The sequence below is a fragment of the Arachis hypogaea genome, chromosome 14 (genome assembly GCF_003086295.3).
Source record: "Arachis hypogaea cultivar Tifrunner chromosome 14, arahy.Tifrunner.gnm2.J5K5, whole genome shotgun sequence".
Classification (NCBI taxonomy): domain Eukaryota; kingdom Viridiplantae; phylum Streptophyta; class Magnoliopsida; order Fabales; family Fabaceae; genus Arachis; species Arachis hypogaea.
Genome location: NC_092049.1, coordinates 46,956,581 through 46,971,319, shown reverse-complemented (window position 1 = coordinate 46,971,319; position 14,739 = coordinate 46,956,581).

The window sequence follows — 14,739 nt, the reverse complement described above, 5'->3', positions numbered from 1 at the left end:
TCAATCCCCGGCAACGGCGCCAAAAACTTGATGAGATATTTTGGTGGAGAAACGAATCTCTCCCAAAACACCCAAATCTAACCGGCAAGTGCACCGGGTCGCATCAAGTAATAAAAACTCACGGGAGTGAGGTCGATCCCACAGGGATTGAAGGATTGAGCAATTTTAGTTTAGTGGTTGATTTAGTCAAGCGAATCAAGATTTGGTTGATTGATTGGTGATTTGCAGAATTTAAATTGCATGGAATTAAAGAGAGCAGGAAATTAAATTGCTGAATCTTAAAGAACAAGAAATTAAATGGCAGAAACTTAGAGTGCAAGAAATGTAAATTACGGAATCTTAAAGTGCAAGGAATGTAAATGACTTGAATTGTAAAGGGGATTGGGACTTGGATTTGCAGAAATTAAATAAGGAAAAGTTAAATTGCATTAAACAGAAGAGAAAAAGGGAATTGGGATTGAATCGGATCCGAAACAGCAAAGTAGATGAACATGGAAAGCAGTAAACAGAGAATTGAAATGGGAAATCAGATCTCAGGACCCAGAAACTAGAAAACCAAGTCTAGATCCCAATGCCTTCCTAGATCCAACAAGAACAATTGCAAGGAAATTGTAAATTGCAAAGAAATTAGATGAAGAGCAATTAACAGAAATTGAAATCCAATCAAACAGTAAATAAAGCAGTGAGATCCAAGGTTGAGATTGAAACAGAATTTCTTCAATTCTCCAACCCAAAATCCAAGACAATTGTAATTGAAATTGAAAGCAATAAAACTGAGAGGAAGAGAAGTGAATTCTCCTTCCCCAAGACAAAGAAATTAAAGATCACTCAATATCCAAAGCTCTCCGAAAACTATTATGAAAATTCCAAAAGAAAGCTCTCCGAAGAACTTGAATTCTATCCTATTTATACACTTTCTTCCAATGATCTTCAAGCCTTGAGTTGGGCCTTTGTTCTTGGTGGAATTGGGTTGAAAGAGGCCTTGGTTGATTGCTCTTGGAGTTTGAAGAGGAACCAAAACGAACCAATTGAACCGGGTTTGAGTTTTGCAAAAGTTGGACCAAAAGTTTGAGCAAAAGTTAGGGGTCTAACTTTTGCTCCAACTTTTCATATCAGCTAGCACCACTTTGCTGATATGAACGTTGGTGCCAACGTTAGGGGTCTAACTTTGGCCCTAACGTTGGCCTTTCCTTGTGTACTTGTGGCGCCAACGTTAGCCACCAAGTTATGGGGCTAACGTTGGCACAAACTTTTGCTCCTCCTTGTGATTTTCATGTGCTAACGTTAGCCTCCAAGTTAGGGGGCTAACGTTGGCGCAAACTTTTGGTGCCCAGGGAGGTTTTCTTCATGCCAACGTTAGCCTCAAAGTTAGGGGGCTAACGTTGGCGCAAACTTTTGGTGCCCAGGGGTGAATTTCATGTGCCAACGTTAGCCTCAAAGTTAGGGGTCTAACGTTGGCGCAAACTTTTGGTACCCAGGGAGTGATTTTCAAGTTCCAACGTTAGCCTCCAAGTTAGGGGGCTAACGTTGGGGCTAACTTTTCAACCAAAAGTTTGTGCAAAAGTTTGATGCTAACTTTAGGTCCAGCTTTTTGCTTCCTGGTTCAATTTCACTTATTCCATTGTCTTCTCTTTACTCCTAGCTATTCCTTCTTGCTTCAACCTTTCTCCAAGCTTTCTTCACCTATAATTAATCAACCAAACACATCAAAGCTATGCTTAAAATCATGAGATATTCATTCTTTCATAATATGTGATAATTATAGTATAAAACCTCATGAAATAGCATGAATTCATACATGGTTGATTCAATCAAGGGAAACATGAAAATCTACCTAATTGGCTTGCTTGTAGCTCAAGAAAGTGCATAATTCTAATGAAAACAAAAGAAAAAGACTAGTTAAACTAGGCTAGGATGACTTGTCATCAGAATCCCACGGAGATTGTTGGTATGAAGCAAGCTATGGTCACCTTGCAAATCTCAGTTAGGCAGATATAAATTGATAATGGTGTTTTCGAATAATAATTAATAGAATAGAGATAGAAATACTTATGTAATTCATTGGTGAGAATTTCAGATAAGCGAATGGAGATGCTTTCGTTCCTCTGAACCTCTGCTTTCCTGCTATCTTCATCCAATCAGTCTTACTCCTTTCCATGGCTGGCTTTATGTGATACATCACCACTGTCAATGGCTACTTTCGGTCATCTCTCGGGAAAATGATCCAATGCCCTGTCACGGCACGGCTAATCGTCTGGAGGCATCACCCTTGTCAATGGCTTCATCTTATCCTCTCAGTGAAAATGGTCAACGCACCCTGTCACGGCACGGCTATTCATCTGTCGGTTCTCGATCATGCTGGAATAGGATTTACTATCCTTTTGCGTATGTCACTAACGCCCCGCAATTGCGAGTTTGGAGCTCGTCACAGTCATTCATTCATTGAATCCTACTCGGAATACCACAGACAAGGTTTAGACCTTCCGGATTCTCTTGAATGCCGCCATCATTCTAGCTTACACCACGAAGATTCTGGTTAGGAGATCTAAGAGATACTCATTCAGTCTAAGGTTGAACGGAAGTGGTTGTCAGGCACACGTTCATAGGGAATGATGATGATTGTCACGTTCATCACATTCAGATTGAAGTATGAATGAATATCTTAGAAGCGAAACAAGATGAATTGAATAGAAAACAGTAGTACTTTGCATTAATCTTTGAGGAACAGCAGAGCTCCACACCTTAATCTATGGAGTGTAGAAACTCTACCGTTAAAAATACATAAGTGAAAGGTCCAGGCATGACCGAATGGCCAGCCCCTCTGATCTAAGATAGCATACAACTGATCAAAGATGCCTAATACAATAGTAAAAGGTCCTATTTATAATAATCTAGCTACTAGGGTTTACAGAAGTAAGTAGTTGATGCATAAATCCACTTCTGGGGCCCACTAGGTGTATGTTTGGGCTGAGCTTGAGTGTTGCACGTGTAGAGGTCCTTTCTGGAGTTGAACGCCAGCTTTTGTGCCAGTTTGGGCGTTCAACTCTGGTTTTGGCTCCTTTTCTGGCGCTGGACGCCAGATTTGGGCCGAAAGCTGGCGTTGAACGCCAGTTTACGTTGTCTAAACTTGGGTAAAGTATGAACTATTATACATTGCTGGAAAGCCCTGGATGTCTGCTTTCCAACGCAATTAAAAGCGCGCCATTTTGAGTTTTGTAGCTCCAGAAAATCCACTTTGAGTGCAGGGAGGTCAGAATCCAACAGCATCAGCAGTCCTTCTTCAACCTCTGAATCTGATTTCTGCTCAAGTCCCTCAATTTCCGCCAGAAAATACCTGAAATCACAGAAAAAAACACAAACTCATAGTAAAGTCCAGAAATGTGAATTTAACATAAAAACTAATGAAAACATCCCTAAAAGTAACTAGATCCTACTAAAAACATACTAAAAACAATGTCAAAAAGCGTATAAATTATCCGCTCATCATTGCTCCTAATTAAAAAGTATTCTCCTTATAATACATTTTGGATTGTAATTTCTCATCTCCGCTTTTTAACTCCGAAACAATCCAATACGCACAATTATTCAACTTATTTCATAATTCTACTGCTCCTTTGCCACTATGTGCTTATCTTGTTATTTGCCTACTTATTTTCCTGTTTTTATTATATCTTAGATTTCTGTTTTTTAGGATGTCTGACCCTCAAAGAAAAGGTAAAGGCAAGGCTACCACTGGCAAACGAAAAAGAGGTGAATCCTCTATGTCAATCCTGGACATTATGCATGATGACTCCTGGCGGAAAAAGCACTTTACCCTACAGGAGAAGGCTGACTAGCTCCTCCCTGCCAATGATCCCATTAAGTTTGCAAACCGATACTGTGAGCTGAAGTATCCCGTGTTTGCCACCTCCAGGAACCTATACATGGAGAGGACTTTGAAGATCTCAGAAGAACTATAGCAGTACACCTCCGATCAAATCAAACAGAGAGGCTGGTTCTTCTTGGAGAGAAACCTGACTAAGGTCAATGCTTCCTGGGTAAGAGAGTTTTACTACAATTATTTCAAGACTTCCCTGGATGCAGTGAACCTCAGAGGGAAACAGATACTGGTCACTGAAGAGGACACTGAGGATATTCTGCGCCTTCAGCCTAAGTCAGATCAGCCTGACGGTTACCAAAAGGCTGATGAGGATATGAGGTTTCTGAGATTCGACTGGGATGCTGTCAAGGAGAGGATAGCTCTTGACCCTAGTGTCCCATGGGTCATGGGTAAGAACACCACTATGCCTAAAGGAATCAAGCTTATGTATCTGAATGATGAGGCTCGGCTCTGGCACCAGATCCTGAGCAACTTTATTATGCCGAGAACTCATGAGACAGAGCTGCCTGCCACTATGATCACCCTTCTCTGGTGTGTGCTGGAGGGTAAGGACCTGTATTTGCCACGATTCATCCGGCACTTTATGGCCAGGGTCTATGTCAGAGGCACCCTTCCTTTCCCTTACCTAGTCACCCAGTTAGGCCGTCGAGCTGACATGCCTTGGGAGGATGCTGATGAGAAGCCACCTGCTGCGGACTGCAAGAAGATTATCCCTCACAGCAGAAAGTTTCGAGCTTTAAGCTATACACCTCCATTCCTCACCTCTCCTGATGAGACAGCCACCCCTTCAGCTGCCCCTTCTTCTTCCACTGCTGCACGCGCCCCACCCACTGTACCTCCACCTGCTCGTGAGCCTATTTACCATTTGGTGCATCGCCTCTTCGCCCACTTGGACCGTATGGAGCGTCGCAATAAGCAACGCTATGAGCACCTCAAGTTGATGATCTGTTCCGGCGGCGACATCCCCTCCGAGCCTGACACCCCTTCTGATACATCTGAGGTGGCAGAGGACGATCACGAGGAGGAGACACCTGCCCAGGCTGCATAGGAAGGACCAGAGCAGGCTGCACCACAGCAGGAGGAGCCACACCAGATACAGGCCGCAAATGCAAAGATTCCTATCCAGTCAGAGCCTCCTTTGCAGCAGACAGATCCTCCTACCCTCATTCAGTCTGCAGATCCTCAGGCCACCACCGAGACTCCAGCAGCCCATCCTTCTAGTGATGACACTCCTTCACACCCAGCTTGAGTGAGCATCGGGGACGATGCTTTATTTTAAGTGTGGGGAGGTTGCCATCTCTGGCGTATCTTTTTGGTGAACCACTACAGACTCTTTTATCTTATTTTGGTTATTTTTTTGTATTTTTATCTTTATTTTTATTTTTTATCTTTCAGTACTTATACATTGTTCTTTTCATGTGTTTTTACTCTATTTCCGCATTTTGCACTTTAGTTCATATTTTAGCCATTTTGTTTAGTTTGCAATTCTAAACTTATTAGTTATAGAATATGTGGATTAATTAGTATAGTTTACCCTTTTAGCATATGATAGTTTGGTTTAAATTTAAAATAAAAAGGAAGTAAACTAGAAACTTTAACATAATCAAAAACAATCCACACACCTAGTATATATAGCATAACATGTTAGTTAGTTAACAACATTTCATCAAGGAAGAACACTAAAACTTTAAAGCCACCCAAGAAATTTTACATTGAAAATAATGGGAACTCTTAATTTCTACTTGCATGACATGTATAACTGATATATGAATTTTGGGCTAGAGAACACAGCCTGTGAGTTTTGAGCTTAATTGTATGGTTACATTCAAACCAAAATTTTTATTCTTATGTATTTTGCCCTTCTTTTTATTCTGATATTCTTTACTTTGTTTTAATCTATATGTCCAATTATAGAGTATAGATACATACTAAGAGATGATTGAGGCCATTGCTTGAAATATTTGCTCACGTATCCCAAATTAGCTACCTTTTACATCACCCTTGTTAGCCCCCTTGAGCTTTTTAATCCCCTCTTGTTCTATAAACCATATTACTAGCCTTAAGCAGAAAAATAAAATAAAAATCCCAAGTTGAATCCTTGGTTAGCTTAAGATAGAAATTGTGTATTATTTAAGTGTGGGAAAGTTTATGGGAACATGGATGATAGAAACAAAGGTAAAAAGTTAAAAAGAATAAAAATATTCAAAATAAAAATTTTGGGAAGCATGCTCATGTGAAATCAATTGAATTACCATGTGCATTAAAAAAAATATTTTTATTTTATTTTCGGTATTTAATTAAGGGGATACAAAAATTTCCCAATTGCAAAATAAAAAAAAATCAATGCACATGGGATAAAATTTAAGTTAATGCATGAGCTTGCAATACAAAGTGAGAAAAGTTGGGCAAATAGGTTAAGAAACTTTGAATTACAAAATATGTATGTTAGGTGAGATCTTAGACTAATCAAGGATTCACATATTAGCTCACTTAGTCTTATACATATACCCTTGCCTTTACCTTGGCCCCATTACAACCTTGAAAAAAGACCTCATGATTTTTGTATGCTTATATTCTATAATTGTTGATTGGTTAGATGAAGAACAAAGTTATAGAAAGTAAGGATAAAAAGAAGAATAGAATGATTAACCCAATAAACACTGAGTGACTAGAGAGTAAACACAAAATCCAGTAAGGGTTCAATAGCTCATCACCATATATCCCTGCTTAAATTGTTAATTGTCTTGTAAGTTTGAAAAATATTTTTACCCATCTCAATTGTAAAAGTGCTTTAACATTATCTAGGGTTTGGCTATGCATATATGATTCCTTGAGAATGTGAATTAATTTAACTACATGTAAGTTTTATATACAAGTGAATAACAATTAGAATTGCATTATTCATTTAGGTAGTTGCATTTAGGATAGATTGCATTGCATGAAATTCCACCACTCTACCTTACTCTTTATCTTGGACTTAGCATGAGGACATGCTATTGTTTAAGTGTGGGGAGGTTGATAAAGCCATATTTTATGATATATTTTGTGCTCAATTCAAGAGATTTATTCAATCCTTCACCCACTTATTCATGTAAATTGCATGGTTTTACTTTCCCTTCCTTATTATATGATATATGTGAAATACATGTTTCCTATGCTTTGAAATTATTTATTTTAATTACCTTTTATTACCATTCGATGCCGTGATTTGTGTGTTGAAAAGTTTCAGATCTTCTAAGGCAGGAATGACTTAAAGGATGGAAAAGGAACCTACAAAAATGGAAGGAAAGCGCAAAATGGAGTTTTTGAAGAAACTAGCAGCGACGCAAATGCATGGACGACGCGGCCGCATACCCAGCACGAAAAGGCAGCGACGCGAATGCGTGACTGACGCGGACGCGCGCCTTAAGCAGAATACAGATGACGCGGACGCACGATCGAAGCGAACGCGTGATAAGGAAAACTCCAGATGACGCGACCGCGTGACCCACGCGGACGCATGACAGACGCCACGCACTAGAAATTACAAAAAATGCTCCCAGCGATTTCTGAAACCCTTTTTGGTCCAGATCCAAGTCCAGAAGGCACAGATTAGAGGTTATAAAGTGGGGGAATGCATCCATTCAGGGAGAGCGTTCAATTATTCACTTTTCTTAGTTTAGATGTAGTTTTTATAGAGAGAGGTTCTCTCCTCTCTCTTAGGTTTTAGGATTAGGATTTCTTATTATTTCAGTTCAGTATTCCAACTCTTTATAAGGTTCAATGTTCCTTTTTAATTATTTTCTCAATTTAATTTATGAATTCTTCCATGTTACATATGATTCTCTTAATTAATGTTATTTGAGGTATTTCAGTTTATGACTGCTTTCTTTCATTTATATTACTGTTGCTTCCAATCTGAAGACATTTTTATTCGAGTAAGTTTACTTTTCCCTTTTGGCCTTGGTTAAGTAATTGGTAACTCATGAGTTATCAAACTCAACGTGATTGATAATTGTTGTCATTGCTAATTGAATTGAACTTCAATAACTCCAATTCTTTCTTAGGAATTGACTAGGACCTGAGGATCAAACTAATTGGTCCACTTGGCCTTCCTTTGCTTTAGTAGAGGCTAACTAAGTGGGATTAAAACTCAATTCTCATTACCATTGATAAGGATAACTAGGATAGGACTTCTAAATTCTCATACCTTGCCAAGAGTTTATTTTACAGTTATTTATTTATTTTATTTGTCATTTAAATTACTTGTTCCTTACTTTCAAAACCCCAATTTACAAAACTCATAACCAATAATAAGAACATACCTCCCTGCAGTTCCTTGAGAAGATGACCCGAGGTTTAAATACTTCGGTTATCAATTTTAAAGGGGTTTGTTACTTGTGACAACCAAAATGTTTGTAAGAAAGGTCTTTTGTTGGTTTAGATGCTATACCTGCAACGAGGATTTATCTGTAAATTTCTAGACCACGCAAAAGTTCTATCTTCAAAATGGCGCCGTTGCCAGGGAATTGCAAACGTATGCCTTATTATTGGTTATTGTAAATATTTGCTTTTTGCTTGTTTATTTGTTTTTTTTGTTTTTATTTTTGCTTTTTCATAAATTAAGAGGTTATTGGTTTTTATTTTGTTATTAAAAATTTTTCAAAAATTTGTTCTTGGTGTTCATCTTGATCTTCAAATTATTCTTCGTGTTCATCCTGACCTTCAAGTTGTTCTTAGTTGTTTTCATCGTTTTGATCTAAAAAATTTTAGGTTTGGTGTCATTTTATTGTTTTTCTCTTTCCTCATTTAATTCAAAAATATCTTTTCTCTTTATTTTAATTGAATTTTCAAAATTTGCAAAAAAAAAAAAAATTCAGATTTCTATTTTAAAATTTTTATCTTATCTTATCTTAGTTTTAAATTTCAAAATTAAAATCTTTTTCAAAAATCATATCTTTTTCAAAACCTTATCTTATCTTATTTCAAAAATCAAATTTCAAAATTCAATATTTAAATTTCAAATTTCAAATTTCAAATTTCAAATTTCAGAATTCAAATTTCAAAAATTTAAAATTCAAAATTTAAATTTCAATATCCTTTTAATTTAAATTTGTTTTTATTTTTGTTTTTAATTTTTATTTGCTATTGTGAGTTCTCACCCAATCGCTTTGAGTTTAGTCCCAATGCTGTTGCAAGGAATGGAAATTATAACAGGAACATGCATCAAGGTCAAAACAATCAGAGATGGAAGGAGCCACGAGGATCTGATCAACCCTTTCGGCAACATCACCTTCCAAGATACCATGGACAACGACCATCCTACAATGCATGCCAAGACAATAGATATGGTGGACCCCCTTGTAGTTACCAGCAAGCTCCATCATATGCCAATAAACCACCTCCTCAAAATAGCTTTGGACCACCATACTCACAAGCCCCTTTCCACCATTCACCTCCATATGACCCTAACCCGTATCCACCATACCAACCACCTTATGAGCCAAATGAACCATACACAGAACCACCCCCATTCCAATATAACTACTCTCATTAACCACCACTTCAATATACACCATCTCCTTATTATTATCAAGCTGAACCACCTTCCTACCATGAACCCTTTCTCCCAACAAACGAACCCTCCTATCCACCCCAAACCTCCATGGAGAAAGCACTTACCGATCTAAACTCTACTATACAAGCCTTCGTCGCCCAAATCGGACCACCAAATACCTTCAACAATCAACCCTCAAGCTCTAGTGCACTTCCTTTTCAACCACAGAATGATCTCTTCATCCCATCACTACCATCCATGGAAGAGCACCCACATCCATCAATCCAAGAGAAACATGATCCCAATGATGCTATTGACATGGAACAAGAGAGAAGGGATCATCTTCGCGAATCCATACTTCATAAGGAGCTAGAGGAGGCCCAAAAGGTGAAGGTAGTAAAGACCCTTGAAGTCGAAGGAGTGATGCCAGGGCATTTTGGCCAGTTTCACTGACCTTTTCTTTACTGTTTTAGGGTAGTTTCATGCATTTTCTTAGTTAATAAGCAAGTTTTGGGTAGATAATCACTTACATCTTGATTCAAGCAAACATTGTAGATTTTATATGATTTTATGAAAATTATGCATGAATTGAATGATAAAATGGATGATGCATGATCTCATGAGTTAGAACCTAGCTTTGATGCACTTTACTTGCTTGATTTCAGGACAAACGAAGCATAGAGCACGTTAATAGCCACGTTAGTCTAACTAACGTGGAATGGGAGTTAGCTTGCATCAATGAGAAAAGTGATCGCCAATAACGCCTTCGTGAGCCATCATAGCCCACGTTAGTTTCCACATTAACTACATTAACGTGGAAGAGAAGTAAAGCTCCAACGTTAGTGGTAAAAGTGAATATCACTAACGTTGGAAAAAAGGGGCACACTTAGCCACGTTAAGAGTCACGTTAATTACACTACCGTGAACTCTAACGTGGAAGGAACAAAGAAGTGCCAACATTAGTGACACTCACCTTTGTCACTAACGTTGGACCAAGCCTCTATTAGCCACGTTAGTTGCCACGTTAATTACATTAACATGGAAGCTAACGTGGAGGAAAGAAATGATGAGCCAACGTTAGTGACACTCACCTTTGTCACTAACGTTGGAGATGGCAATCACCACCACGTTAGTGGCCATGTTAATACAATTAACGTGAGGCACTAACGTGAGAAGGGGTGTTTGGAACGTTAGGGGTCTAAGTGTCACTAACGCTCTCGAAGCTGAGGCATGCCCACGTTAGGGGTCACGTTAGCTACACTAACGTGGACTCTAACGTAGGGAGGAAGGGCAACAAGCAAACGTTATTGGAAAAGGTGAATGCCAATAATGTTTGCGAAGGACCAAGAGGCAACGTTAGTGGTCACGTTAGTGCCACTAACGTTGAAGTTAACGTGGACCATCTTGGGTTAGGAACGTTAGTGAAAAAGGTGATCGTCACTAACGTTCTCGAACCCACATTTTCACTTAACGTTAACACCACTAACGTCCTAACTAACGTCCATGCCTAACTCACACTTTCTCTGCAAGCAAAGCTGAGCCCACTGAAGACTGCAACTGCCTCAACTAAAGATCCAAAGGCCCATATCCAAGACTTGAAGAGCCAACTAGAAGATCAGAAAAGTAGTATATATAGGAGTAGTTTTGAACTAGAGAAGGAGCTTTTGGGGCATTGGGAGAACTACTCTCTGTATAATTTTACTTTCTCTGCAACTTCTAGTTTTACTTTCAGAATGTATTTTCCATCTTTGCTTTCCATTCCCAGAGCTATGAACAACTAAACCCCTTTCATTGGGTTAGGGAGCTCTGTTGTAATTTGATGGATCAATAATAGTTTTCATTATTCTACTTCTTTCTTTTCTCTTGATTTTACTAGAAAGCTTTCAATCTTCATCTAATTGGGTAGTTGTCTTAGAAAAGAAGCTATTCATACTTGGATCTCTTCAGAACCTTGGAAGAGGAATGAAGAGATCATGCTAGAAATGCTTTCTCATGTTGGACCGAATTGGGGTTTGGACGGATATAGTGACATATAATTCTCCCAATACTTTGATTTGGAAATACATGTGGTATAATCAGTGACCATACTTCATCTCTTCTCATGAGCAATTAGACCAAGGAATTGGCTATTGATCAAGATTTGAGAGATTGAATTACCAAGGAATTGGAATTCAATCACTTAAGATTACCAAGGAGATCAATGAATGCATTGATTGAGGAAGAGATGAAAATGAACTTGATCCGGAGAATACAACATCTCCTGAGCCCAATGAACTCCCCATTTCTGATCTTACCCATTCTCTTTACTTTTTGCCATTTACTTTTATGTTCATCTTCCCCATTCCCCATTTAAGATTTTGCAATTTACTTTCCGTCATTTACATTTAGTTCTTTATTTCCAACAATTACATTTTCTGCCATTTACTTTCCCGCCATTTAATTTCCTGCAATTCTCCAATCAAATTTTGCTTAGCTCAACTAGAACATTCCTCCAATTAAAGTTACTTGACCAATCAATCCCTGTGGGATTCGACCTCACTCTATTGTGAGTTTTTACTTGACTATAATTTGGTATACTTTCCGAGGGAAATCTGTTGAGAGAAAAGTTTCTGTGCATCAAGGAGTGGTTGAAGAATTTGTGAAGGGAGACATCAATGAGGAGTCTGATTTTGTCTTAGAGCAAGAGAAGGCCCAAAATGTGGAGATAGGAGAGACCCTTGAAGATGAAAGAATACTTGAAAAGAGTTGTCATGGAAAAAAATCATCAAGGATGAGTACGATTTTATATTAAAACTACTGGACAAAGCAGTAATTATTGAAGAGGAAGAAGTGGTTGAAGACTTGGGAGAGATCGATCAAGAGATGGAGATTCAAGAAGAAGAAGCACAACCTCCCATGCCCTTGGAAAGCAGTAAAGAGGAGATCGAATTGGAAGAAAGCTACCAAGAGGAAGAGGTTGAAATTGAAGAAGCTTACAAGGAGGTGGAAGTTGTCAGAGAAGAGCACAAGGGAGTGGAGCTTGCAAGTTCATTAGAAACACCTCTCCCAAGGCCATTACCGTCCAACACAACATTCAAGTGGGTAAAATTCTTATCCTTGACCTTTACCTTCCCACTTGAATATGGGCTACTCGAGACGAATGATCAACTTAGAGCTCTTTGTGGCATTAAGAGTATGAGGAAGATGGTCAGTGGTAAGAATTGTCCTACAAGGTTCATTATGGTTGGGAGCTTTAAGTTTAAACGCAAAGGTTGGTGTAGAGCTCAATTGAATGGGTCTAGGAAGTTGTTTGGATGCTTCAGTGAGAATTCTAAAGCTGAACCACCTGGATGGAATCATGATAATCAACTTGAAGACGGGTGTAGAAACAAGATTTAGGATCTAAGAATATATGAGGATCAATTTTGGGAGCTCAAAGCTTGTGAAGAACTCCATCAAAGCTTGAGGAATTTACTTGGTATTGATAGAGCTTATTGGAAGTCCAAGCATTGGTGGAAGTTTCAAGACGAGTTCAAGCACAAGCCACTGATGACAAGTCATCTTAGCCTAGTTTTACAAGTCTTTTTCTTTTGTTTTCAATTGAATTTATGCACTTTCTTGAGCCATAAGTAAGCCAATTGGGTAGAATTTCATGTTTCATTTGATTCAATCAACCATGGATAAATTAATACAATTTCATGAGATTTTGTGCTATAATTGTCATATATTATGAAAGAATAACAATCTCATGATTTTGAGCATAGCTTTAATGTGCTTGGTTGATTGATGATAGGTGAAAAGAGCTTTGAAGAAGATTGAAGAAAGAAGAAATGGCAAGGAGCAAGAGAGAACAAAAAGCTTGAGCAAAAGCTTACCTCAAACTTTAGCTCAAACTTTTGGAAGAGTTGAATTCACCCTGGATGGAGCAAAAGCTTGCGCCAACGTTTGACCTCAAGCTTTTAGGCAAACGTTGGCGCCATAACAAATACACCATGGAGGGAGTAAAAGCTTGCGCCAACGTTTGACCTCAAGCTTTTAGGCAAACGTTGGCGCCACAACAGCCTGAAGGGGTATACTTCCAACAAGAATAACTTGAGTTGTAGATGTCCAATTGAGGTGATTCCAATTGGGTTAGAAAGCTGACATTCAGAGCTTTCCAATCATATATAATAGTCTATAGTGGGCATAAAATTGGTAACGTTGACGAGAGGACAAAGTAGCACCCCAAGAGGTATGCAAAAGGGATCCACGTTTGGCTCAAAGTTTGACCTCAAACTTTGGCTCAAACGTGGATGACAGCAAGGGAGGCTAGCTGATATGAAAAGTTTGAGTAAAAGTTTGACTCAAACTTTTACTCAAGCTTTTCTGGTTGATGGCCCGGTTCACAAGTGGGTTTCTCTCCAACTCCAAGAGCAATCAACAGAGGCTTTTGTCAACCCAATTCCATCAAGAGCAAAGGCCCAATTCAAGGCTTGAATATCATTTGAAGAGAGTGTATGAATAGCTTAGAATTTAAGTTTTTAGAGAGTCTTTCCTTTTTAGTTTCGCTGAGTGATTTTGGGAGAGCTTTTGTTTAAGAGTTATTGGGAGATTCTAAGTCTTGGGGAAGGGAATTGAATTCTCTTTCTCTTAGTTTTCTTAATTTCAATTTCATTTACACTTTGCTTGAATCTTGGGTGTTGGAGAATTGAAGGAATTCTGTTTCAATCCCACCCTGAGATCTCTCTGTCTCTCTGTTTTATTTACTGCACTTTTTGAGAAATCAATATTTGCATTCCTTTCTTCTACTGCTTGATCTTTACTTTTCTTGCAATTGAATTCTGAATTTGGATCTAGGAAGGCATTGAGATCTAGACTTGGTTATCTAGTCTCTTGGGTCCTGAGATCTAGAGTTTTCATTTTAATTTCTCTGTTGAATGCGTCTCCAAGTTCATTTACATTTCGAGTTGAGATCCGTTTCATTTTAATTCCTTTTCTATTTTTCTGTTTATCGCAATTTACTTTTCCTTGTCTAATTTCTGCAAATCCAATTCCCAATTCCCGTTATAATTCAAGCCATTTACATTTCTTGCACTTCAAGATTCTGTAATTTACATTTCTTGCGTTCTAAATTTCTGCCATTTAATTTCTTGTTCTTTAAGATTCAGCACTTTTATTTTCTGTTCTCTTTACTTTACTGCAATCATCCCTCTCCCTTTAATTTTCATGCAATTTAAATTTCAGTTTATTACAAATCACTCAACTAAATCTTGATTCGCTTGACTAAATCAACCACTAAACTAAAATTGCTCAATCCTTCAATCCCTGTGGGATCGACCTCACTCACGTGAGTTATTATTACTTG